The sequence below is a fragment of the Macrotis lagotis genome, chromosome X (assembly GCF_037893015.1).
Source record: "Macrotis lagotis isolate mMagLag1 chromosome X, bilby.v1.9.chrom.fasta, whole genome shotgun sequence".
NCBI classification, from domain to species: domain Eukaryota; kingdom Metazoa; phylum Chordata; class Mammalia; order Peramelemorphia; family Peramelidae; genus Macrotis; species Macrotis lagotis.
The window spans coordinates 594,132,676-594,158,972 of NC_133666.1; the positions used below are offsets into that span (position 1 = coordinate 594,132,676).

General features: G+C 35.2%; 1 pseudogene; it reads right to left on the bottom strand.

The window, feature by feature from the left end:
- Nucleotides 1-17,606: 17,606 nt before the first annotated feature.
- Nucleotides 17,607-18,741, bottom strand: LOC141503208 (palmitoyltransferase ZDHHC6-like; annotated as a pseudogene).
- Nucleotides 18,742-26,297: the final 7,556 nt, after the last annotated feature.

Here is a 26,297-nt window from a genome sequence, read left to right on the forward strand (position 1 = left end):
CGTTGTGTGTGCGAATACTGTAAATTATCATCACCTGGTGCCTTTGAGCATCAGAATTTTGTTTTACTAAGTGCCACAAGAATGGAAGTAGAAAAGGGTCTGGGAAGGTATGTAAGCACTGTGTTTTGTTACATAAATGGAGTACTTGGAGATCTTGATGGAGTATTTGTCTCCCTTGTCATCCTTGTCTCCCACCCCTCCAATGCTCACCTGGGGAAGATTGAGGGAATCCAGAAGGGGACTCAACCTATGAGTCCAGAACTGGGACTCAACATGTGGTGTCCAAACAAGGACTTGATATATGACACCTGTAGAGGGACAAGAAGGCGGGAATTATCCAAGAGAAATTCGAATAAGGACATAGCAGATACAAGCAAGAGAACCAGGCGACATCTCAGACTAGAGGAATCCAGAGAAGGTAACAGACTGATTTACCAGGGGCTGATGATAAGTTGGAACAAAGAGGTGTAAAGCAAAAGTGAGAAGACAAGTATTCAGCATTAAGAAACCAGTGAAAATAAGTTAGCATTAAGGAAAGCAAAAGTGAGAAGACAAATAGTATTCAGCACTGAGAAGTCAGAGGAAAGTAGAGTCTGCAGGGCAGTGCCCTAGGGGATGGAGCTTCTTTTTCAAGCAGCAGTCTGCCGCCTAGTGCCAGCACCATGAACCAGATGTGAAGAAACTGCTTGCTGTTCTTTTTTGCTGTGGTTGCTTGCCTGACCATGCTATGCTCTCTGGGCACAAACTGGGACCCCTGTACCTGTAACTAGCTGCAGAGACCTTTTGTTGCTGATGCAGACCCTGATGGAGACTGACTCAGACCTTGACACCAACAATGAATTTCACTCTCCATAATGGTGCTGACTGCTCTTCCCAGGGTGCAACACCTCCAGAGAATACTATCAACATCTTAAGTAATTTCAAATGCTTTTTCTCATTCTATGGGGTTCCCACCCTCTGCAGGAGAGGGAAGGGAGAAGGGAAAGTTTTCTCTTTGGAACTTTGAAACTCAAATCCATGTCTCAAAAAAGCTTATTTTGGAAATCAAGGAACCCCCATGTCTTCTTCCTGGTTTAGGGAGGAGAGGGGGGTTGGGCAATGACTATGTTTTTCAATAGGTTATTGATTGGGAAGCTTCATGGTTTAATTATTTAAGGGACAAAAAGGGGAAGATGATTTTTTGTATGGGATTGGGAAATTTAGATTTTTTCTTTTGAAGGAAGCCTGTGCTTATGGCTAATATTTTGGGGTGTGTGTGTGTGTGTGTGTGTGTGTGTGTGTGTGTGTGTGCGTGTGTGTGTGTGTGTGTGTGTATTTAATCATCAACAGGACATTTTTACATCTCTCTACTGGCCTGAGAGTTGGGAAAACGCTTCTATATTTTGAGATATTGGTGCTGGCCAGGGTGTCCAACAATCTCACTTTGACAAGTTTGAAATACAAAAGAATTGTTTTCTGTGTTTGTGTTAGTTGTTAGTATCTAAACTCTGAAATAAATGTTACTTGATTTAAAAGTAACTCCTTTTAGTTTGGATTTTGAATTTGATTGGTTTGAAAGGATTTTTGTTGGCAAAAGAAAAAATATTGTAATCTTTGTAAGTTGGGGATAAAAAGTTTTTCAAGGAATTTGGGAATATTGGTTTTGTTAAATTGACATTTGCGTATACTATTTTTGGACTTTTGTTTACAATTTATGTGGCATTAATTCTGTAAAAATTTTATTTCAAAAACAAGAAGGAGGGGGGCGACTAGGTGGCGTAGTGGATAAAGCACCAGCCCTGGAGTCAGGGGTACCTGGGTTCAAATCTGGTCTCAGACATTTAATAATTACCTAGTTATGTGGCCTTGGGCAAGCCACTTAAACCCGTTTGCCTTACAAAAAAACCTAAAAAAAAAAAAAAGAAGGGGGATATGTTAGGGACTGTTGTGTGTGGGAATACTGTAAATTATCATCACCTTGTGCCTTTGAGGGTCAGAACCTTGTTTCCCTAGGTGCCACTGGAATGGGAGTGGATTAGGGTCTGGGAAGTTATTTAAGGACTGGTGTTTTGTTAAATAAATGGAGTACTTGGAAATCTTGATGGAGTACTTGTCTCCCTTGTCATCCTTGTCTCCTGCCCCTCCAACACTCACCTGGGGAAGAGTGAGGGAGTCCAGAAGGGGACTCAACATATGAGTCCAGAACTGGGAATCAATAGGTTCAGGTCCTACTTTTCACACACACTATTTGTGTGACAAGGTCAAGTCACTTAATCTTTCAGTGTTCGAGGTAAAGTCTAATATTATAAGTTGAAGAGAATATTATAACCTGCATTAAAAGAGGGAATTTCTTCATCTGAGAATTCTTTGCAATCACATATCCAGTTCCAAACTCCCACTTCTATTTACTATGTTTTGTTCATTCATTCACCTATTGATTGACAACCATGTTCTTTTCAGGTTTTGCTACCACATAAATTGCTGCTAATAAATTTTGCATATATTGGACCTTTTTTTACAACTTCTCCCTCATGTGTTGCATTAAATTCATAAATCAATGCCTTGAATTGCTACAAAAGGATTATACTCATAATTTAATATATAATATCTTTTCCTCAGTAAGAAAAAGGTAAATTGGAAAGAAATCATATTTAAAAGACATATTAAACAAAAGGGATCTGATCTAGATGTGTAGTTAGAAGTAAACAATGGGAAAAGAATGTTTTTTTCCCAAGAATTCATGTTTTTTACACAAAATGATCATGAATTGAGTCACAAATTAGAAATAGGAAAAATAAAAATATAAATAAATGACATTTTCATAACAAAACAATAAGAACTATAATATTATAATAAAAAACTAGATTCCCTTAGAAACTAGACATTAGTTATTTAAAATGACTGGGAAAGACATATTAAAGACATATTATTTCAAAGATAAAGACAATACAGAAGCATCAAAATCTGTAGGATTCAATTAAAGGATTATTCGGGGCAAGTGCCTTCATCAATTAGGAAGAATAAGAAAATAAATTGAGTCTATACATAAAACATTAGAAAAGAAAAAACAATAAAACAACATAAAACAAAAATACAAATGTAAATTAAATAAATCCAAGAGGATCTTTTAACTTTCATATTTTGTTGCAACTGGCTAAACTTTTACTTAAAAAGTGTTACTTATCCTTTCAAGACCTGTTTCTCTTAAAAATTGACAAACTAAATAACAAAAAAGACCTAATCAATAAAAAGAACACAAACTCAAAGGTACAAATGTGAAATGAAAAGATCAGGGCAAAAAAGATCAATAAAATAATAAGGGATATCTATGGATCACTCACTAGTTTAAAAAACTGTATTATTCAAAGTACTCCAGGAAATTGGTGATTATCTTGAGAAGAATGAAAACTTAAATCAACAAAGTTATAAGTGAATAATCTTACATAGATCAGTCAAAGAAGAACTCAGACTATTAAAGTGCTGTTGCCAAAACAAAATTAAATGAATGAAATTCTAAGATTAGTCATTTATATAAGTAAATTTTACCAGACTTTCAAATAATTTATACAGTTATCTCTTCCACTTCAAAAAGGGCAGGAGTACAGCACCCTTGTAATCTCAAAAATCCACGTAAAATATTTTGGTCCTAACATTGTACCAGATCAGTTTATTATTTTATTTTTTCTTTTATGAGTGGTTACCGTATCAAGCTATAAAATGATGCATTATATACATATATTTTATGCATTTTTGAGTTTCTAAAATTTTTCTATGTTGTCTGCTGGTCTTCATGTGTTGTCTATCACTTTTGCAAAATACTTCCCAAACCCCATTTCATTTTATACCAGTCTATGATATATTGAAATCATTATGTGGAAAGTTGCTGTGAAAAAGAGAAAACTTTTCATTATTTGGGGTTTCAAAATAAATGATAGTATGTTCCCCAAAGTCTTCTGTAAGACAAATTCATCATTGATTGACAAATTGAAGAGAAGCATAAGCCTGAGAAAGGAAGTAATAGATCAATATCATTAATAAATGCAACTATAATGCAATGGTGGGGGCCATTTCATTTTATTATTCTTTTTCTTCATGGGAAAGAGCAGTTAATAGTACATTTGCACATATGGATCCTTTTTCTTTGAAGTTTAGGACTTAATAGTGTTCCTAGGAGATACATTTTCAGATATGAACTATATGAACTATATATTGATTATACATATTTATGAAATTCATTTTGCATTTCCTCCTTTTTTTCTTCATTCCTTCCTTCCTTTCATCCTTCTTTTCTCCCTTTCTTCTCTCTCTGTGTTTCTTGTGTGTGTGTGTGTGTGTGTTCTCTCTCTCTCTCTGAGTTGGGTAAGAAAGAAAGTATTTAATTTTTACTTAATATTAATTGAAAATTAGTGACTAAAATATAAATGTAAGAAATGAAATTCTCACATAAAGAATATGATAACTGTCAGAATCATGATCAGTTAGAAATACAAAGGGAATAAAATGATGTTTTAAGACTAGGGGAAAATTCAACATAATATAATATATCAATAAGTAAAAGAAATAAAGGTTATATAATCATACTATTTGATGCAGAGAAAGCTTTCATTAAAATTCATTCTTCAGTTTTTTTTATTTAAAATATAACAATAGAGGCAAGTAGACAAAAGGATGGAATAAATGCAAGGATTTGCCAGAGCTCTTGCCCAAACCACTCCAAATACCTTTAAATAATGATTTCAATAAATTCTAGAGTGGCAGAAATCATAAAAAGACTGCTTGAAAGAATTTTCCAACCTAAGAAAACTTGGAAGATCCATGGGAAGGGTCTGTTGCACTGGGGATAACCAACTCCAGTCATACAGGAATAACCAGCAGGTTATCTGGGTAGGGGCAGTGGTAGTTTCCAGAACTCTCAGTCCAGGAATTGCTAAGGACAATTGGGAAGCTCAGGAGGAAAACTGTCACATCAGAGTGAGAGTAGAAACCAGTCTAGAGCAGGTACTCAGTGCAGAACAGGATCAGGTCTAGGGAAGCATCCTGCAGGTAACTACCTGGAAGTTGATTCCAGAGCTCTCAGGATACTAAAGAGGTTAGGGGAGATTGAAGAGGTCTCTGCTATCCCTAAGGCAAAACTTTTTTGCTTCACCCATACTCAGATCTGAGTTTAAAGCTGGGGTCCTAGGCTCAGGAAAAGAAGCAGAGTAATAATATAGCTTACAGAGCTGGGCCCCTCCTCATGGGTCCAGGGAAGAAAGGAATGCTTGTGTTTGTCAATAGACCAGAGCACAAGCCAGGAAAGAGGTCATAGCCTCTCTTTACAATTTGTAGGAAGTGATAATTTGTAGTTCCCTGGGAGGCAGGTAGGATATCACTGAAAACAGCTGCAAATTCCCTCAAAAGTTTGGAACAGTACATCCTCCACCCTGGAAGAAGAGCCCCACCTTAACAAAGAATTAAAATCAAGACACATGCTGGGAAAATGAGTAAACCACTGAAGGAAAAAAAAAATTGATCATAGGCAATTACTTTAGTTCTAAGGAGGATCAAAATAAACACTCAGAACTTAAGAAGTCAAAGATCCTACAGTCAAAGCCCCCAATTAAAATATGAATTGGCCACAGGCTATGGAAGAGCTCAGAAAAGAATTTGAAAATCAATTAAGGGAGTTAGAATAAAATTGGGAAGAGAAATGAGAGCAATGGGGGAAAAAAATCATAAAAACCAAGTCAGCAGCTTGGTGAAGGAGATTTAAAAAAATTACTGAAGAAAATAACATCTAAAAAAGTAGTTTGGGTCAAATGGAAAAAGTAGTTCAAAAGGTCATTGAGGAGAAAAATAACTTAAAAAGTAAAACTAACCAGATGGAAAAGCTCTCTGAAGAAAATAATTTTTTTAAAATGGAGAATGGAGCTAAGGGATGTTGTTTTTGTGAAAAAATTGAGAAACAAGTAAATATAAACAAAAGAATGAAAAACCAGAATCAAATATGAAATATCTTATTAGAAAAACAACTGACCTGGAAAACAAGTCCATGAAAGAGAATTTTAAAATTATTGGATTACCTGAAATTAATGACCCACAAAACTTCCTAGAAATTGTATTTCAAGATATTCTCCAGGAAACAGGAAACCTTACCAGATATCCTAGAAGCAGAGAGAAAAACATAGAAATTCAAAAAAGTCTACCAGTCACCTTCAGAAAGAGATCCCAAAATGAAAATTACCAGGAATATTATAGTCAAATTTTAGTACTCCCAAGTCAAGGAGAAAACATTACAAGCAGCAAGAAACAATTCAAATCAGGGAACTACAGTCTAATTAACAAAAGATTTATCAACTTCTATATGAAGGACTTGTAGGGCTTAGAATATGATATTCCAGAAGGCAAAAGACTCAGGATTACAATTGAGAATCAACTACCCAGCAAAACTGAACATAGTCTTTAAAGAGAAAAGATATACATTCAATGAAATAGTGAACTCTCAAACTTTCTGGATGAATCAATCAAAGGTGAACAAAAAGTTTGATCTTCAAGTACAGGACTTAGGTGAAGCAGGGAGGGTGGACAGGAAGGATAAATCATGAGGGACTTAATGATATTGAGATGCTTTTATTCTTGCATAAGAAGACGGTACTGATAACCAATATGAACCTTCTCATTATTATGAACCTAGCACTATCAGTTAGAAGGAGCACACAGAGACAAGGTACATGAAGAAGTTGAATTTGAAGGTAGGATATATTAAATTGTACTGGGAGAAAGAGAAAGGAGAAGTAGAATGAGATAAGTTATTTCACATGAAAGAGGCAAAAAAAAGTTTTGCAGTGGAGTTGAAGAAAGGGAAGGGGGGGCAAGAGAGCCTTACTCTTAACAGAACTGGCTTAGAGAAGGAATAGTATACACATTCATTTAGGTACAGAAATATATCCCTAAAGGAAAATAGGAGAAGAAAGATATGGGAGAAAGGGGACAGGAGGACAGGTGGGAGAGTGTAAGTGATAGGTAGTCAGATGCAAAACACTTTTGAGGAAGGACAAGTTGAAAGGGGAGAGAGAATAGATTAATGGAGGTGGAAGCATTAGGATGGAGGGAAATACAACTAGGGAAGCATATTGAAGTAATTTCTCTGATGGACTTACTATAAAGTATTCTATCCATCCCAAAGACAGAATTTATGGAATCTGAATACAGACTGAAGCCTCCTTTTTTGCACTTTATTTTTCTTCAGGCTTCTCTTTCTTTGTGTGAGGGGGTTATTTTACTTTTACAACATGACTACTGTAGTAATGTCTATCATGGTCACACATTTTTAAACTACACCAAGTAACTTGCTTTCTCTATGGGGAGAATGAGGTAGGAGGAAGGGAGTGAATTTGGATTTCAAGAATTTGGAAGTAAATATTGAAACTTGATTTTGCATGTAGCTGGGGGAAATTTTTTTAAAGTAAAACATTAGAAAAAATAAAAAAGGCAAGTAGAAAATAAGTAATAATTAGCACATTGAAGTTTAGAGAAAAATAAAAATAAATATAGGAATAGATTTTCCACAATTGATATTTTATTTTTCCAATTACATGTTATGAAAGATTTTCAATATTCATCTACATTCATTTGTATATTTTAAGTTACATAATTTCCTTCTACGCTCCCTTCCCTCCCTCCTCCCCTCAATTGTAAAATGTCCAGTGAACATTGTACATACATGTTTATATTTAACATATTTACAGAATAATCCTTTTCTGTAAGAGGGATTAGGACTAAGGGAAATGAAAGAAAACCATGAGCTAGGAAAGAAAAACATAAGAGAAATTTTAAAATGTGAACAGTGTTCATTCAGATTTTGTGTGTTTTTCTTTGCTTTGTTGTGTTTTTTATTTTTTTAATTTATTTTTATTAAAGATATTATTTGAGTTTTACATTTTACCCCCAATCTTGCTTCCCTCCCTGCTCCGCCCCCTACAGAAAGCACTGTATCAGTCTTTACTTTGTTTCCATGTTGTACCTTGTTCCAAATTGGGTGTGATGAGAGAGAAATCATATCCTTAAAGAGAAGAGAAATCTAAGAGGTAACAAGATCAGACAATAAGCTATCTGTTTATTTTTTTCTAAATTAAAGGGAATAGTCCTTGCACTTTGTTCAAACTCCACAGCTCCTTATCTGGATACAGATTGTACTCTCCTTTGCAGACAGCCCAAAATTGTTCCCGATTGTTGCACTGATGGAATGAGCAAGTCCTTCAAGTCTGAACATCACTCCCATGTGGCTGTTAGGGTGTATAGTGTTTTTCTGGTTCTGCTCATTTCACTCAGCATCAGTTCATGCAAATCCCTCCAGGTTTCCCTGAAATCCCATCCCTCCTGGTTTCTGACAGAACAATAGTGTTCCATGACATACATACACCACAGTTTTCTAAGCCATTCCCCAAATGAAGAACATTTACTGGATTTCCAATTCTTTGCCACCACAAACAGGGCTGCTATAAATATTTTTGTACAAGTAATGTTTTTACCCTTTTTCCTCATCTCTTCAGGGTATAGACCCAATAGTGGTATTGCTGGGTCAAAGGGTATGCACATTTTTGTTGCCCTTTGGGCATAGTTCCAAATAGCTCTCCAGAAAGGTTGGATGAGTTCACAGCCCCACCAACAGTGTAATAGTGTCCCAGATGTCCCACATCCCTTCCAACAATTATCATTATCCTTCCTGGTCATACTGGCCAATCTGAGAGGTGTGAGGTGGTACCTCAGAGAAGCTTTAATTTGCATTTCTCTAATAATTAATGATTTAGAACATGTTTTCATATAGCTATGAATTACTTTGATCTCCTCATCTGTAAATTGCCTTTGCATATCCTTTGACCATTTGTCAATTGGGGAATGGCTTTTTTGTTTTAAAAATATGTCTCAGTTATCTTTATATTTTAGAAATTAGTCCTTTGTCAGAATCATTAGTTGTAAATATTGTTTCCCAATTTACTACATTTCTTTTGTTCTTGGTTACATTGGTTTTATCTGTGCAAAAGCTTTTTAATTTAATGTAATCGAAATCATCTAATTGGTTTTTGGTGATATTCTCCAACTCTTCATTAGTCATAAACTGTTCCCCTTTCCATAGATCTGACAAATAGACTAGTCCTTGATCTTCTAATTTGCTTATAGCATTGTTTTTTATGTCTATGTCCTGTAACCATTTGGATCTTATCTTGGAAAAGGGTGTGAGGTGTTGGTCTAATCTAAATTTCTTCCATACTAAATTCCAATTTTCCCAACAATTTTTATCAAAGAGGGAGTATTTATCCCAATGGCCAGACTCTTTGGGTTTATCAAACAGCAGATTACGATAATCATCTCCTGCTTTTACACCTAGTCAATTCCACTGGTCCACCACTCTATTTCTTAGCCAACACCAAACAGTTTTCATGACTGATGCTTTATAATATAATTTTAGATCGGGTAGTGCTAAGCCACCTTCTTTTGTACTTTTTTCATTAAGCTCCTGGCAATTCTTGACTTTTTTATTTCTCCATATGAATTTACTTACAATTTTTTCTAACTCATTAAAGTAATTTTTTGGAATTTTGATGGGTAGGGCACTAAACAGATAGTTTAGTTTTGGTAGAATTGTCATTTTATTATATTAGCTCTACCTATCCATGAGCAGTTGATATTTGCCCAGTTATTTAAATCTAATGGAATTTGTGTGAGAAGTGTTTTGTAATTGTTTTCAAAAGAGATTCTGAGTCTGTCTTGGCAAATAGACTCCCAAATATTTTATATTGTCTGAGGTTACTTTGAATGAGATTTCTCTTTCTAGCTCTTCCTGCTGTTTCTTGCTAGACATATATAGAAAAGTTGAGGATTTATGAGGGTTTATTTTATAACCTGCAACTTTCCTAAAATTGCTAATTGTTTCCAGTAGTTTTTTAGATGATTTCTTGGGATTTTCTAGGTAGAGCATCATGTCATCTGTTAAAAGTGAGAGTTTTGTCTCTTCCTTCCCAATTCTAATTCCTTTAATTTGTTTTTCTTCTCTAATTGCTGATGCTAACATTTCTAATACAATATTGCATAGTAGTGGTGATAATGGGCACCCTTGTTTCACCCCTGATCTTATCGGGAATGCCTCTAGCCTCTCCCCATTGAGTATAATGCTTGTCGATGGTTTCAGATAGATACTGCTAATTATTTTAAGGAACAGTCCATTTATTCCTACATCCTCTAGTGTTTTTAATAGGAATGGATGCTGTAGTTTGTAAAAAGCTTTTTTGGCATCTATTGATATGATCATATGATTTCTGATAGGTTTATTGTTGATATAATTGAGTATACTAACAGTTTTCCTAATATTGAACCAAGCCTGCATTCCTGGAATAAATCCGACTTGATCATAATGTATTATCCTAGTGATGACTTGTTGTAGTCATTTTGCTAAGATTTTATTTAGGATTTTTGCATCTATATTCATCAGGGAAATAGGTCTATAATTTTCTTTCTCTGTTTTAACTCTTCCTGGTTTAGGTAACAGTACCATATTGGTTTCATAAAAAGATTTAGGCAGAGTTCCATCTTTCCCTATTTTTCCAAAGAGTTTATATAGGATTGGAACCAATTATTACTTAAATGTTTGGTAGAATTCACTTGTGAATACATCAGGCCCTGGAGATTTTTTTTAGGGAGTTCAGTAATGGCTTGTTGAATTTCTTTTTCTGAGATAGGGTTGTTTAGGTATTTAATCTCTTCTTCATTTAACCTGCGCAACTTATATTTTTGTAAATATTCATCCATTTCACTTAGATTATCATATTTATTGGCATAGAATTGGGCAAAATAATTTTGAATTATTACTTTAATTTCCTCCTCATTGGTGGTGAGTTCACCTTTTTCATTTATGATACTAGCTGTTTGGTGTTCTTCTTTCTTTTTCTTAATCAAATTGACCAGAGGTTTATCAATTTTATTGGTTTTTTCATAATACCAACTTTTGGTTTTATTTATTAATTCAATAGCTTTTGGCTTTCAATTTTATTAATTTCTCCTTTAATTTTTAGAATTTCTAATTTGGTACTTAATTGGGGATTTTTGATTTGTTCTTTCTCTAATTTTTTTACTTGCATGTTTAGTTCACTGATTTCCTCTTTCTCCAATTTATTCATATAAGCATTTAGAGATATAATATATCCCCTGAGAGTTGCTTTGAATGAATCCCATAGGTTTTGGTATGTTGTTTCATTATTATCATTATCTAAGATAAAATGGTTAATTCTTTCTATAATTTGTTTTGTGGTCCACTCATTTTTTAAAATGAGATTATTCAGTTTCCAATTTGTTCTGGTTCTATATCTCCTTAGCCCAGTATTGCATATGACTTTTATTGCATTGTGATCTGAGAAAGATGTATTCACTATTTCTGCCTTTCTGCAGTTGATCATTAGGTTTTTATGTCCTAGTACATGGTCAATTTTTGTATAACTTCCATGTACTGCAGAGAAAAAGGTATATTCCTTTCTATCCCCATTCAGTTTCCTCCATAAATCTACCATATCTAATTTTTCTAACAATCTATTTACCTCCCTAATTTCTTTCTTGTTTGTTTTATGATTCAATTTATCTAGCTCTGATAGTGGGAGGTTGAGGTCTTGCAATAGTAGAGTTTTGCTGTCTATGTCGTCCTGTAATTCTTTCAGTTTCTCCTCTAAGAATTTGGGTGCTGTCCCACAGGGTGCATATATATTCAATATTGAAATGACTTTATTGTCTATGGTACCTTTTAGGAGGATAAAGTTTCCTTCCTTATCTCTTTTAACACTATCTATTTTTGATACTGCTTTGTCTGAGATAAGGATTGCTACCCCTGCTTTTTTTACTTCAGCTGAAGCAAAATATATTTTGCTCCAACCTTTTACCTTTACTCTATATGTATCTCTCTGCTTCAAATGAGTTTCTTGTAAGCAGCATATTGTAGGATTCTGGTTTTTAATCCACTCTGCTATTTGCTTATATTTTAAGGGAGAGTTTATCCCATTCACATTTACAGGTTATGATTACTAATTCTTTATTGCCCTCCACGCAATCTTTCCTCTGTTTGTATTTTCCCCCTTTCCCCCCCTTTTATCCATATTCCCCAGTATTTTGATTTTGAATACGACCCCCTTCAGTGTGTTTGCCCTCCTATATCACACCATCCCCTTTCTTTCCCCTTTCCCTTTCCCTTTTCCCTTCCTTCCTTTTGTTAGTTCCCCTTTTTCCCCCTACTCTCCTTCCCTTTCTCCGTCCCCCCTCCCCTTTTCCCCTTTTAATACTTGAAAGCTTAGATGTTTTATAAGTTAACTGAGTATGTGTAGGTTGATTTTAAGCCAAGTCTGATGAGAAGAAGATTCAGATGTTTCTCCTCTGTTCCCTTCTTCCCCACTATTACCATAGGTTTTTTGTACCTCTTAGTGTAATGTGATTTACCCCATTCAATCCCCTCCTTCCTCCCATCTCTTTCCTGTCCCCCTTTTTAGGGTGGTAGTGTTTTTTTTTGGATCATTCTATCTAAGTCATAGAAAATTCTGAGTGTCTGACCCTTCTAGTTCTGTATATTCTATCAAATAGAGTCTAAATTCCTGAGAGTTATTAGTCTTTCTCCCAAATGTGGTTAAAGCCAGTTACATCCCATTAGATAGTAGTCTCATGGATAGGTCATGAATGTCCATCATTTTTGGCAAGGTGTATTCTCTCTGTTAGAGTTACATTTATTGCATTTTTTTTCTTTTACCGCCCCCCCCCATTTTTTTACCTTTTCATGTGTCTCTTGAACCTCCTGTTTGATGTCCAAATTTTCTATTTAGCTCTGATCTTTTCATCAGAAATTTTTGGAATTCTTCCATTTTGTTAAATGTCCATCTTTTTCCCTGGAAGAGTAGGCTCAGCTTTGTAGGAAAATAGATTCTTGGCTGCATTCCAAGCTCCCATGCTCTTTGAAATGTCTCATTACAGGCCCTTCGATCCCTTAATGTTGATATAGCCAGGTCCTGCGTGATCCTTATTGTGGCTCCTTGATATTTAAATTGTTTCTTTCTGGCTGATAGTTCTGCAGTTTGGCCACAACATTCCCTGGTATTTTCATTTTAGGATCTTTTTCTGGTGGGGATCGATGTACTCTTTCAATAATTACTTTGCTCTCCGATTCCATGATATCAGGGCAGTTCTCCATCACTAGATCCTGTAATATTAAGTCCAGGCTTTTTTTCTCTTCAATGTTTTCAGGAAGTTTCCCCTCCTCAATCTATTCTCAAGGTCAGTGGTTTTGTTGATGTGGTATTTTACATTTGCTTCTATTTTTTCTATTTTTTGATTTTGTTTAACTGACTCTTGCTGTCTCATGGAGTCATTAGTTTCTGTAGACTCCATTCTTTTTTGGGGGGAGGAGTTTCCTTCATTAACCTTTTGCAACTCCTTTTCCAATTGGTCAATTCTACTTTTGAAAGAGCTTTCCATTTGACCAATTGAGGTTTTGAGAGAATTGAATTCTTTTTGCATTCGCTCATTTGAGGATCTGAGAGAATTGTTCTCATTTTGTAATTGTCCAATTGATGACCTGAGAGATTTATTCTCTTTTTGTGTTTGTCCAATTGTACTTTCTAAGGTTTTGTTTTCTTGTTGCAACGTATTAATTGTCTCTCCCAAATTTTTAAGCTCCTTCCTTATTTCTTCAAGGAAGTCTTTCTGTGCTGGAGACCAGATTGTATTCTCCTCAGAGGTTCCAGGTCTCTCTGAGTTGGGATCTTTCCCTTCCAGGAATTTTTCTATGGATCCACCTTTCTGCTGAGCCTTCTTCATTATGCTAAAACCTTGAAATTTGGGGGGGGGGCTGGTTCACCTGGACTTGGGATCGCTAAAGGCTTTACTGAGTGAAGTTTCTCTAGCTTGCCAGTAGGAGGTGCTGGTTGCCCTTTCTGGAGTGTCTGTGACCTGGGTTGAGAGGCCTTATCCCTTTGCCCAAAGGGAGGAGTTGGAACTATTGAATTCTTTTGCCTTCAATCAATGGTGGGCTTTACCCTGGCCTGAGGTCATTCCTCAGCTGGGCTGGTTCTTCTGATCACACACCTGGGCCTGAGGCAGAAGTAGTTTGCAATTGTTTGTTTTGGAGGAGGTGTCAGTGCAATGGAGGGGTGGGCTCAGAGTTTCTCAGACCTGAGGAGCCCAGCAATTGAGTCCGCAGCTCTCCTGCACCAGACCTCTCCACGCAGCCCCTTCCCCAAGCTCCAGGGGGACAGCACCAACACCAGAGCCTCTGCTTCCCTGCGGACCCAAGCCCCTTTTGTCCAGCCCCACCGCTGATCCAGCATGTCCCGTTCTCCGGCCCTCAGACTCCAGGTTCTAATTCAGCTGTTACTCTGGCTGATCCCGATCTGATACTCACCCACCTGAATTCTACCAAAGCTGCAGCAGGAGACAAATCCTGAGGTAGATGCTCTTTCTCCTGGCTTTTCTCTCTGGGTTCCGTGAGTCGGACTTCCTCTAAGAGGTCTGTTTCATGTGATAGATGGGGAAGAGATCAGGAGACTCTAGAACAGTGCCTGTCTTCTCTCCGCTATCTTGGAGGGCACTTTGTTGTGTTTTATTTCATTCTTCCTCTGAATGTGGATAGTATTGTCCATAATAGGTCTCCCAGGGCTGTCCTAGGTTCTGAATTGCTGAGAGGATCAGCCTCCATCAAAGTTATTCAACTCACAATATTATTGCTAATTAATACAATGTTCTCTTGGTTCTGCTCATTTAGCTCAGCATCAGTTCCGGTTATTTGTTTCATGCTTCTCTAAAGTCCTACCACTCATGATTTCTTATAGAACAATTGTACTCCATAACATTCATATACTATAATGTGTTTGTTCAATCATTCCCCAATTGATGGGCATCCCCTCAGTTTCCAATTCTTTGCTACCAAAAAGAGGGTTGCTATGAATATTTTGGAACATAAGGACTTTTTACATTTTTTATGATTTCTTCTGGATATGGGCCTAATTTTGAAATTGCTGGATCAATGGGTTTGATCAGTTTTATTGCTCTATAGGTATAGTGTCATATTGCTCTACAGAATGATTGCATCAGTTCACAACTCCATCAACAATGCGTTAATATCCCAATCCTCCCACAAACCAATGTCTTTGGGTTTGTCAAACAGTACATTACGGTAATTATTTACTACTATTTCTTTTGAATATAGCCTAATCCCCTGATACATTACTGTATTTCTTAATCAGCACTAGGTAGTTTCGATGACTACTGCTTTACAGACAATAGAGCAAGGCCAACTTACTTTACTTTTTTTTTTTTATCAATTCCCTTGATATTCTTGACCTTTTGTTGTTCCAGATGAAATCTGTTACCTTTTTTTCTCACTCAATAAAATAGCTCTTTGGTATTTTGTTTGGTATGGCAATGAATAAGAATTTTAATTTGGGTAGAGCTGTTGTTTTTATTATTAACTTGACCTGACCATGAACATTTGACATTTTTCCAATTGTTTAGATGTGACTTTATTTATATGTGAAAAGTGCTTTGTAATTGTGCTTTTACATTTCCGGGTTTGTCTTAGGAGATAGAGTCCCAAGTATTTAAAGCTGTTTGCAGTTACTTTAAATGGAATTTCTCTTTCTATCTCTTGCTCTTGGGCTTTGTTGTTCATATATAGAAATGCTGATGATTTATGTGGGTTTATTGTATATCCTTCTACTTTACTGAAGGTGTTAATTGATTCATGCAAGTATTTAGATGATTTTCTCAGGTACTTTAAGTATACCATCATGTCATTTGCAAAGAGCTAAAGTTTTGCTTCCTCATTGCCAATTCTAATTCCTTTAAATTCTTTTTCCTTCTCTTATGGTCAAAGGTAACATTTCTAATACTATACTGAATAGCAATGGTCATAATGGGCATCCTTGTTTCACCCCGTTCTCATTGGAAATACTCCTGCTTTATCCCCATTACATATAATATTTCTTGATGGACTTGGATACTGCTTATTATTTTAAGAAAAATTCCATTTATTCCTATACTCTCTTGTGTTTTTAATAGGAATAGATGATGTTTTCTGCCAAAGACTTTTTCAACATTTACTGAGCTAATCATTTAATTTCTGTTGGATTTGTTATCGATATATTCAATTATGTTGTTTTCCTAATATTGATCTATCCGTGCTTACCTGGTATAAATTCTACCTGATCATGGTGCATTATACTAGTAATAACTTGCTGTAATTTCTTTGCTAATATTTTATTTAAGATTTTTGCACCAATATTCATTAGGGGGATTGGTCTATAATTTTCTTTTTCTGTTTTTAATTCTTCCTGTTTTAGGTACCAGTACCATGTTGGTATACTAAAAGGAAATTGGCAGAATTCCTGCTCCTATTTTTTTAAATTGTTCATGTAGAATTGTAATTAATAAATTCTTAAATGTTTGTAGAATTCACTTGTAAATCCATCTTGTAAAAAGATTATCATAGAGTTAATTGATAGTTTCTTCAATTTCTTTTTCTGAAATAGGATTATTTAAGTATTATATTTTTTGTTCTGGGTAGTTTGTATTTTTGTAAATATTCATCCATTTCATTCAGGTTATCAAATTTATTAGCATAGAGTTGGACAAAATAGCTCCAAATTACCTCTTTAATTTCCTCCTCATTGGTGGTGAGTTCACCCTTTTCATTTTTGATACTGATAATTTTTTCTTCTTTCTTTTTGTTAATCAGATTAACCAAAGATTTATCTATTCTCTTCTTTTTTCATAAAACCAACTCTTACTTTTATTTATTAGGTCAAGGGCTTAGTTACTTTCAATTTTATTACTCTCTCCCTTGATTTTCAGAAATTCTAATTTGGTATTTAATTGAGAATGTTTAATTTGTTCTTTTTATAGCTTTTTAAGTTGTATATCCAATTCATTGATCTCCTTTTTCCTCTACTTTATTCACATAAGCATTTAGAGATATAAAATTTCTCCTTAAAACTCCTTTCACTACATCCCATAAATGTTGATATTATGTTTCACTGTTATTTTCTTGCATGACAATTTTTGGTGATTTTTTTAGATATCACTCATTGGTCCTTATTTGGGATTGACAAAATCTGCATTATCAAAAGATACAGGTCACATAATTGAGCTTTATATTTAACCTGAGAAAACATATTCTACAGTTTCAAGAATACTACTGCATAAGAAATGACATCTGAGGAAAGAGTAAAGGCAATAAATGTCACATGCAGATTTTTCCTGGGAAGGAAGAACAACCTCTGTAGGTAAGGTCTGTAGAGTGTAATACAATATATAAAATAAAGTCTGTGGAAAATGCAATAGTGTTTATTTACTACAGTGAAGTGCTCCTCCTGTTATGGGAGAAATCATGAGAACAGGTTGGAATTGAAAGGCATATATAGAATGCTTTTTTGATTACAAAATGGTAAAAAAAATACTTAAGTCATGAGGCATCTTAAAGGGCACTTTTAAGGAAAAGAATACTTTATCCAGAGTAGATACATTGCATAATTTTGTATAATTTGTACAATTTTGTGCCATTTGCACAATTTTGTACAATTTTCAAATAATAGTTTGATAATAAAACATGTGAGTTCCTAAAACAGTAACTATCTATTTTTCTCCTTTTTCTCAGATATTCTTTCAGCTTCAAAGTGACACTTTTCCACATTTTTCCCGAAAGAGCCACCCTTATATTCTGGATTCAGCTTCTTGAAGTCAAATCATCAAGAATTTTGTCTCCATGTATCCAGTATGTTAAACCTCTGGTAACTAAATCAGTTCCCCTTTCTTTAGGCTAATCTGAGTTTCTCAGTACATGGAGTTGGGAAGAAAGTTTTGATACCTTAATTGAAAGGGCAACACACACCATTATAATCATCTAATACTTTAGAGCTGACACTGTTGTCAGAATAACAGAGTTGTTCAATTGGTCATTCTGGTCCATCACCTTTAGGAAACCCAGACCAAGTAAACACTTATTTAAAGTTCTGCCATCTACTTCCCATGATATAGGGGTAAACAAAGGTTTCAGGTAACTTGTAATATTGAATTCTATCTTTAGCCTGTCTTCAGTCCATGACTAAATACAAGTGCTATCATTTGGATCAAAAGCAACATACCTATGTTACAGTTGTTCCTATACCCAATTCCAAGGTAAATAATTCAAAGGTACAATAGGAAGAATATTTCTCTTGGAGGCACATATATTGATCTTTATCATATTCCAACCAAAGGAGAACCTATTATACAACAGTGTGTACACGGTCATAATAAAGATGAAAGAAGCAAGAATAGATTCAGATATGCTAAGAGGAGAAATAATGTAAAGGATGAATGGCTTTAGTAACCACAATTCTTGATCCAAGGACAATGATGGCGTATCTTCATAATACATCTATTACACTTTTGGAAGAAATGGGAATATGGTACTATATATGCCTGACACACCTTTCAAAACTGGAGCTATGTGTTGTCCTGAGTTTCTCAGATTTCCATCTCAGAGGCACAGAGCCAGGATGCATGGTCATGGTATTGTAAAGAATAATGGCAATCAAATTTGTCAACTTGTTGAAATTCATACTTCCTCCATTTATATGTAAAGACCAATACTACAAAACTGAGTCAAACATGATCATTATAGAACAAATTCTATAATGCCAAGAGTTATAATGGGACCCCAATGGTACAGCCTTTTAACACATGGAGATTTTCATGTCTAATAACTGAGCATAGTATACACATAATGATGAGTTTTTAAAAGTCTAGTAGTTTCTTTTTGTCATATATATATATATATATATATATATATATATATATATATATTTCCATGTGTCATAAGTCCTTGGGTTTTCATGCTAAATCTGAGTAAGCCATTTTAAGTGTACAGCATTTTTTATTTGAATTGTTTTCTTTTTGCTGCTTGCAATATTCTCTCCATTATTTGAGATTTCTAAAATTTGGTTATTACAGTCCTTGGAGCTTTTATCCTGGGGTCTCTTTCTGGAGGGGATCTGTGAATTCATTCAATGGTTATATTGTTATCTTGTTCTAGTAGATGTGGATAGTTTTCCCTTATAATTACCTGCATGATGTTTCCTGGGTTCTTTTTGATCCAGGTTTTCTAGTAATTCAATGATTCATAGATTTGTGGTCTTATTTTACAGGTCGTTTGTTTTCCCTAAATGATACTTTACATTTTCTTCATTTTTTCAGCCTTTTTATTTTGTTTGATGGTGTCTTGTAGTCTTGTAGATTCATTGGTTTCTAGTTGTTCAGTTGCAATTTTAGGGTTTTATTATCTTCATTTAGCTTCTGTGCTTCCTTTTCCAGTTGGTTATTTTTACTTTTAACTGAGTTGATTTCTTTGGTCATTTTTTTTGTAATGTTCCTACATGACCTGAATTTCTTTTTTCCATTTTTTCTTCCTCTCTTCTTTAGTTTTAAATTCTTTTTTAAACTCTCTGATGAACTTTAGTATTTGATTCCAATTCATAGACTGTTTTGAGACTTCCTCTGTGAATGATTTTTTCACTAATTTCTTCTTCAGACATGACATTGTTATTATCTTTGTCTGTAGAGCAGTTTTCTATAGTGAGCATTCTTTTAGTGTTTTTTTTTTATCTTTCTTGTTTTCCTTCTGCTCCTGGGGAACAGGCAATATAGATCCATAATTTTTATGCTAGAACTGGGGTCTGATCCCTGGCTTGTCATTGGCCAAGATATTGCCTATGCAGTACAGTGATTTGTTTCTGACTCAGTCCTGTCTTTTACCCCAGTTTCCCAGGATTGAGTCTTTTTTTGGGGGTTGGGATCCTACATGCTGGCTTGCTATCTAGCTACCTGGACCTCTGCATTGTTAAGCTGTCACGACCTGGATTGCACTGTGACTAAAAGATTCTAGCTGGCTTTCCTGCTCTCCCACCTCCTGGGTTTCACTTCCCGCTTTCCTCCAAAGAGATAGTTTCACTGAAAGATCCTCCATGATATCTTCAGTTGAAAACTTCTTTGAATCTTTTCTTTTCCTTGGTGGGATCTATAGTGTGACTGTGAGTAGAGGCTTCATGTATCTTTTCCAGAGCATTTGTCATGACCAGAAGAAGTGAATTTCATTGTTTTAAAATCAACCTCTGACTGTCTGGGTATCAATTCCCTCCACCTTTGAGTGTCCAGGAAATTCTCCAGAACTATATCCTAGATACGGATATACAAAGGTATAAGAAGTTTCCCTTTGGAGAATTCCTTGGAATTTTCCTCCTTTCACAGATCCTTCCTTCAAGGGTTCTTTTAGCCTTTTTGTATGACAAGTGAGTTGGTTAGAGGTTTCAAGTACTTGGCAAGCACCGCTAGATTATCATATAACTTCCCATGAAACCTGCACCCCTTTGAAGCCTGAGAAAGGGCAAAAAATTTTAACTCTATGATGAAAAAATAAAATTTTTTAAGATGAATTGATATTCATCAATTGATAATGAAAAAAAACTAGAATCCTAACAAGATTTTCCACCTTCACTACTTTTAGTCCAATAATTTCAACTATCTTGACAATGGATAGAAAGCAGAGAAAAAAATAAGAAGGATAAAAATGGTAATGAAAGAGTTAAAATTCCTCTCCTTATAGATGTCACCATTGCACAAATTGAAAATTGAAATCATACAATATAAAAAGCACAAATTATCCTGCAAATTTATCAATTATTTTGCAAATATAAAAGTAAAAAATAAACATCACTTGAATTTTTTGTATGCCACCACAAAAAATGAAGAGAAACTGACACCAAGAGAAATTGTTTTATAATCCTGCCAATATATCCTTAGTATATCAGCATCAATTTACCAAGACATGTGAAACCAATTCACAAACAAATTCAAAATTATTCACACTGAAATCAAGGAAGAATTCATCAAAAGGAGAGATCTCTACTAAAGAATGTGATAAAATAAAAATATTATTGAGACAACTTAGAGATACAAAGCAATGACAAACAAAATGTCAATTTTTATAAAATTTTAAAAATGACAAAAATTGCATAAAGGGGAAAAGAAAAGAATATCAAAGACATTAAAAAATTAGTGGGAGGATGAAGCCAAGATGATGACAGGAGAACAGCCTCTCTTAGCTGCTCTCTCCAAAATATTTCAAAAACCTCAAAATTATGACTGCAGCTAAAATTTTGAGAGACAGAACCAACAGAAAGATCCAGTAAGGCAATTCTCCAGCCCAAGGTAACCTGGAAAATAATGGGAAGGCTCAGTTCCATGGGACTGGAGGGGCAAGAGTGCTAGAGCTATGGAACTTCAACCTTCTGGGAACAGCCCCAGTCTCCTAGGTCTCTGGGAACCTGGGCTTCTGGAAGCAGAAGTACTTTCCTGACCTGACACCACAGGGAGCACTGATCACAACTTGGAAGACTAGCAGGGAGACCTTTGCCAGAGCAAGTTCAAAGTCCAGGCCAGCATGACCCTCCTCAGCCTGGCAGCCCTCAGCATAGCCTAGATCCCAAGAAATGGAAACAGGCCTGTGGAGTCACCCAGCAGGAGTTGCCAGGCAGTTGTTCCCTGAGCCCTCAGTGCACAGAAGGTAAGGGAGTGGAGGGAGACTGTGAATGTCTGTACTTTGTCTCTGGGAAAGTAATCTGGGGTTTTCAACATATTCAGACCCTGGTCACAGTCTGGGGTCACAGAGGGGTGAGGTTTTGGTCATTCAAAAGATCAGGAGAGCAGTCAGAGCTTCATATACTGAGGTCCTTGTGGGGGTGTCCCAATAATACTCAAAAGCTCAGGAAGCACCCCAAAAGCAGACACATGCAGGGGAAATAAACAGAAAAAAGGACTCTGATAATATACAATTACTTTGGACCCATGGAGGACCAAAGTGCACAATATGAAGATGAGAAAGTCCAAGCTTCTGCATCTAACGACTACAAGAAATATAGAAGTTTGGCTTAGGCTATGAAAGAGCTCAAAAAAGATTTTGAAAATCAAGTAAGGGAGGTAGAAGAAAAATGGGGGGGAAATGAGAGAGACATAGGAAAAATATGAAAACAAAGTCAACAGCTTATTCAAGGATATCCAAAAATGCTGAAGATAATAACATATTAAAAACCAGCTAAGGTCAAATGTATAAAACAGTTCAAAAAGTTATTGAGGAGAAGAATGCTTTAAAAAGCAGAATTGGCCTGATGGAAAAGGAGATAAGAAAGCTCTCTGAGGAAAACAAATCCTTCAGATGTAGAATGGAGCTAAAGGAAGGTGATGACTTTGTGAGAAATCAAGACATAACAATTCAACACCAAAATAATGAAAAACTAGAAGAAAATGTAAAATATCTCATTGAAACAAACAACTGATCTGGAAAACAGTTCCAGAAAAGATAATTCAAAAATTATTGGTCTACCTGAAATTCATGATCAGTAACAGAGTCTTGACCCCATTTTTAAAGAATTTCTACAGGAAAATTGCCCTGATAGCCTAGAAGCAGAAGGCAAAATAGAAATTGAGCGAATCCACTGAACTCACCCAGAAAGAGATCCCCCCCAAAAAAACCAACCCCCAGGAATTTTTGTAGCCAAGTCCCAGAACTTCCAAGTCAAAGAGAAAATATTACAAGCAGCCAGAAGGAAACAATTCGAATATTATGGAGCTATAGTCAGCATTACCCAGGATTTAGCATCATCTGCTTTAAAGGCTTGTAGGACTTGGAATATAATATTATGGAAGGCAAAAGAGATTGGAATGCAACCAAGAATCAACTACCCAGAAAAACTGAACATCCTCTTCCAACAGACAAGATAAAATTTCAATGAAATGGGAATTTCAAATATTCCTGTTGAAATGACCAGAGCTGAACAGAAGGTTTGATCTTCAAGTACAGGACTCAGGTGATGCATAAAGAGTGGAGGAGAAGGGTAAATTATGAGGGACTTAATGATGATGAACTGCATGTATTCCTGCATGGAAAGATGATACTGATAATACTAATATGAACCTTCTCATTTAATAGAGAAAGTAGGAGTTTTTATAGATAAGGCCCACAGGAGGGAATACATGAAGGTATAATATATTGTAAAATGGAGTCAATGGGTGAAAGGGAAATGTACTGGGAATAAGAGAAAGGAGAGGTAGAATAGGATAAGATATTTCATGTAAAAGTTATTTTATGTAGCTTTTGCAGTGGTATGGAAGGGGGAAAGGCAAGGGGAAATGAAGGCTCCTTCATTCTCATCAGAAATAGCTCAGAGAGGAAACAGAATACATACTCAATAGGGTATAGAAATCTAGAAGAAAAAGCAGAGAAAGGAGGCAGGGAGAGGAGGGGGGGATGTGGGTGATAGAGGAGAGGTTAGAACATAGGAGGGGGCAGTCAGATATAACAAATTTACCTTTTTATTTTTTGCAAGGTGGTGGGATTGGGTGGCCTGTCTGGGACCACAGGGTCAGGTAGTTGCTAGGTCTCTGGGGTGGGATGTAGGCCTAGGTCCTCTCAGCCCCAGGGCTGGTGCTCTGTCCACTGCACCACTCAGCTACCCTACAGCACATTTTAGAAGAGGAACAGAGTAAAAGGAGAGAGAACATATAATAGATGGTAATGGAGAGGAATGGATGAAGGGAATTACAATCAGCAACAGAAACTGTGGAAAAATATGGAAGAAACTTCTCTGATGGACTGATGATAAAGGATGTGATCCACACAAGACAGAGCTGATGGTATCAGAACACAGACTGAAACACTTTTTTTCTCTTTCTTTCATTTTACTTCTCATGAGGTTTTATATTTTTTGTGGAGGAGGGGGTATAATGTTTACTCTTAAAAAAGAATATTTTAGTAATGTCTAAATAAATTAAAGAAAAAAATAAAATCATAAAAATGGTGAAGGGAATTTAGAAAACTTTATTTCCAAATCAAAAAAAAAATCCATCATTTTTAAACTTTTGGTCTGGAGAAATATAGATAGAATTAAAAAGCAAATAGTAGGGAAAAAATGTACATATAAAGTTTGAGCTTCATGAATCCATTATAAAAATGTAGTTTAGAATAACTTTAATTAAAAGCATTAGGAAATTTGAAAAACTAATGAAGGCAGAAAGAGGAAGCAGGAGAAAGAAGAAGAGGAATAAGAAAAAGAAGAAAAGAAGGAGAAAAAGAATAAGAACATGAGAACAAGAGCAAAGGAAGAACAAGAAGGAAATAAAAACAAAATCCATACATTTACTCTTTCAGAAAGAAAAATAGTGCTATTAAAAACATTAAGAATTGAGTCGAACAATCTTTACAGTGAATTTATTTGGTAAGATTGTGACATCTCCAGTTTTTTAAATAGTTGAGTCATTTCTATTAGAGAAATACTACATTCTTTCAAGTAGACTATTGATCAAAAGAGAACTGTTAATTTTTGTAGTTGGAAATACAAACTGAACTTTGCCCATGCAACTCTTTTTAAATTCATTAATAATCAAATAAATGCAAATAAAGATAACACTAAACATTTTCTTACATTCATTAAAGTGGTAAAAAATAAGGATAAAAATCTAAATATCAAGAATGAGGGAAATAGTTCTTCTAAAGTATTAACTCTAGGACTAACCTTTGGTTCAAAATTTTGTCACTACACAGTTAATACATTTTGAATAAGTGATTCTTATCCTTGAATTTGATTCTCAAGAAACCATTAATAAGAAAAGAAAATGATCAAGCTGTACAAAAATATGCTCAGCTGTCTTATTTTGAAGAGCAAAATTCTAAAAGAGAAAACTATATCTAATTGGAAAATGACTAGATAATTGTCCCATTAATCAATGAATGTTTTTTAATTTTTAATTTTTTCAATTAAATGTAAAGAGAATTTTCAGCAGTCATTTTTGTAAGATTTTGACTTCCACATTTTTTATGCTCTTCCCTTCTCCCCTATCTTAAGCATTTAAAATATTCCAGACACTCTACTAAGCACTAGGAATACAAAAGACCAAGCAAAACACTGTCTGCTCTCTAAGAGCTTACATTTTAACAGAAGAGATAACATGAATATATATAAGGTGATTTAGTTGTAGTGTTGGTGATCATGTGTGTTTTAAGATATATACCAAATTTATGTAAACCAACCTAGGAAAAAAGCACTAGAAGCTTGGTAGGAAGAAATATCACATCCTGTAAATAATATCATATAACTGAGTTTTAAAGGAAATGAGGGAATCTAAGAAATAGTGGTAAGGTGAAAGATTCTAAGCATGGGATACAATCAGTGCAAAAATATATAGATAGGGACAGTTAGGTGTTGCAGTAAATACAAATCTGGCATCAGGAAGAATCAACTTGCTGATATCAAATCTGGTCTCAGTCTCAAACCCTAGACAAACCCTGATAGGAGTTTGTCTCAGCTACTCAGCTGGAAAAAGAGCTGGAGAAGGACACAGCAAACTACTTTGCAAAGAAAACCCAAATAATATCAGGAGGAATCAGACACAACTGAAACAAATGAGCAACAACAACAAAAAATCAGAGGCAACACTATATTTGAAGAATAGAGAGTAGACAATTTTGACTAGACCACCGAATGCATGTAAGGAACCAGTGACTGAGAAGACCAGATGGGGCATCTAGGTGGCTCAGTGTATAGAGCACCAGCCAGGGAGTCAAGAGGACCTGAGTTCAGATTTGACCTCAGACACTTAATTATTACCTAGTTGTGTGACCTTAGGCAAGTCATGTAACCCTGCTGTCTTGCAAAAAGAAGGAGGAGGAGGAGGAGGAGGAAGAGGAGGAGAAGGAAGAAGAAGAAGAAGAAGACCAGAGAAAGAGAACAGGTTTTTAAGAGCTTTAAATTCCTAATATAAATTTCAGTTAGAGAAATGGGGAAAGGAATGATATTCCATCAATGCAATAGTCAGTGACAATTTTAGAATGACTGCAATGAAGAATAACATTTGTATCCAGTAAAAGAATTATGGAGTTTAAACAAAGACCAAAGTCTATTACCTTCATTTTTTAAAGTGTCTTATATACTACATAATTTTGCTATCTCTAATATTTTATTTTCTATTCAAGGATATGATTTCTCTCTCAAAACATTCAATTTCTATCAATGTATAGCATGGAAACAATGTAAAGATTATCAGACTGCCTTCTGTGAGGGGATGGATAGAGGGAAGGGAGGGTGGGGGGGGAAATTGTAAAATTCAAAATCTTACAAAAACTACTATTGTATATAATTGGAAAACAAAATATTAAGAAAAAAAGAAGAAAAGGAATGAGAAGAGAAAGTCTTGTGACAAATAAGGAAGAGAAAATAAATTCTATACCAACA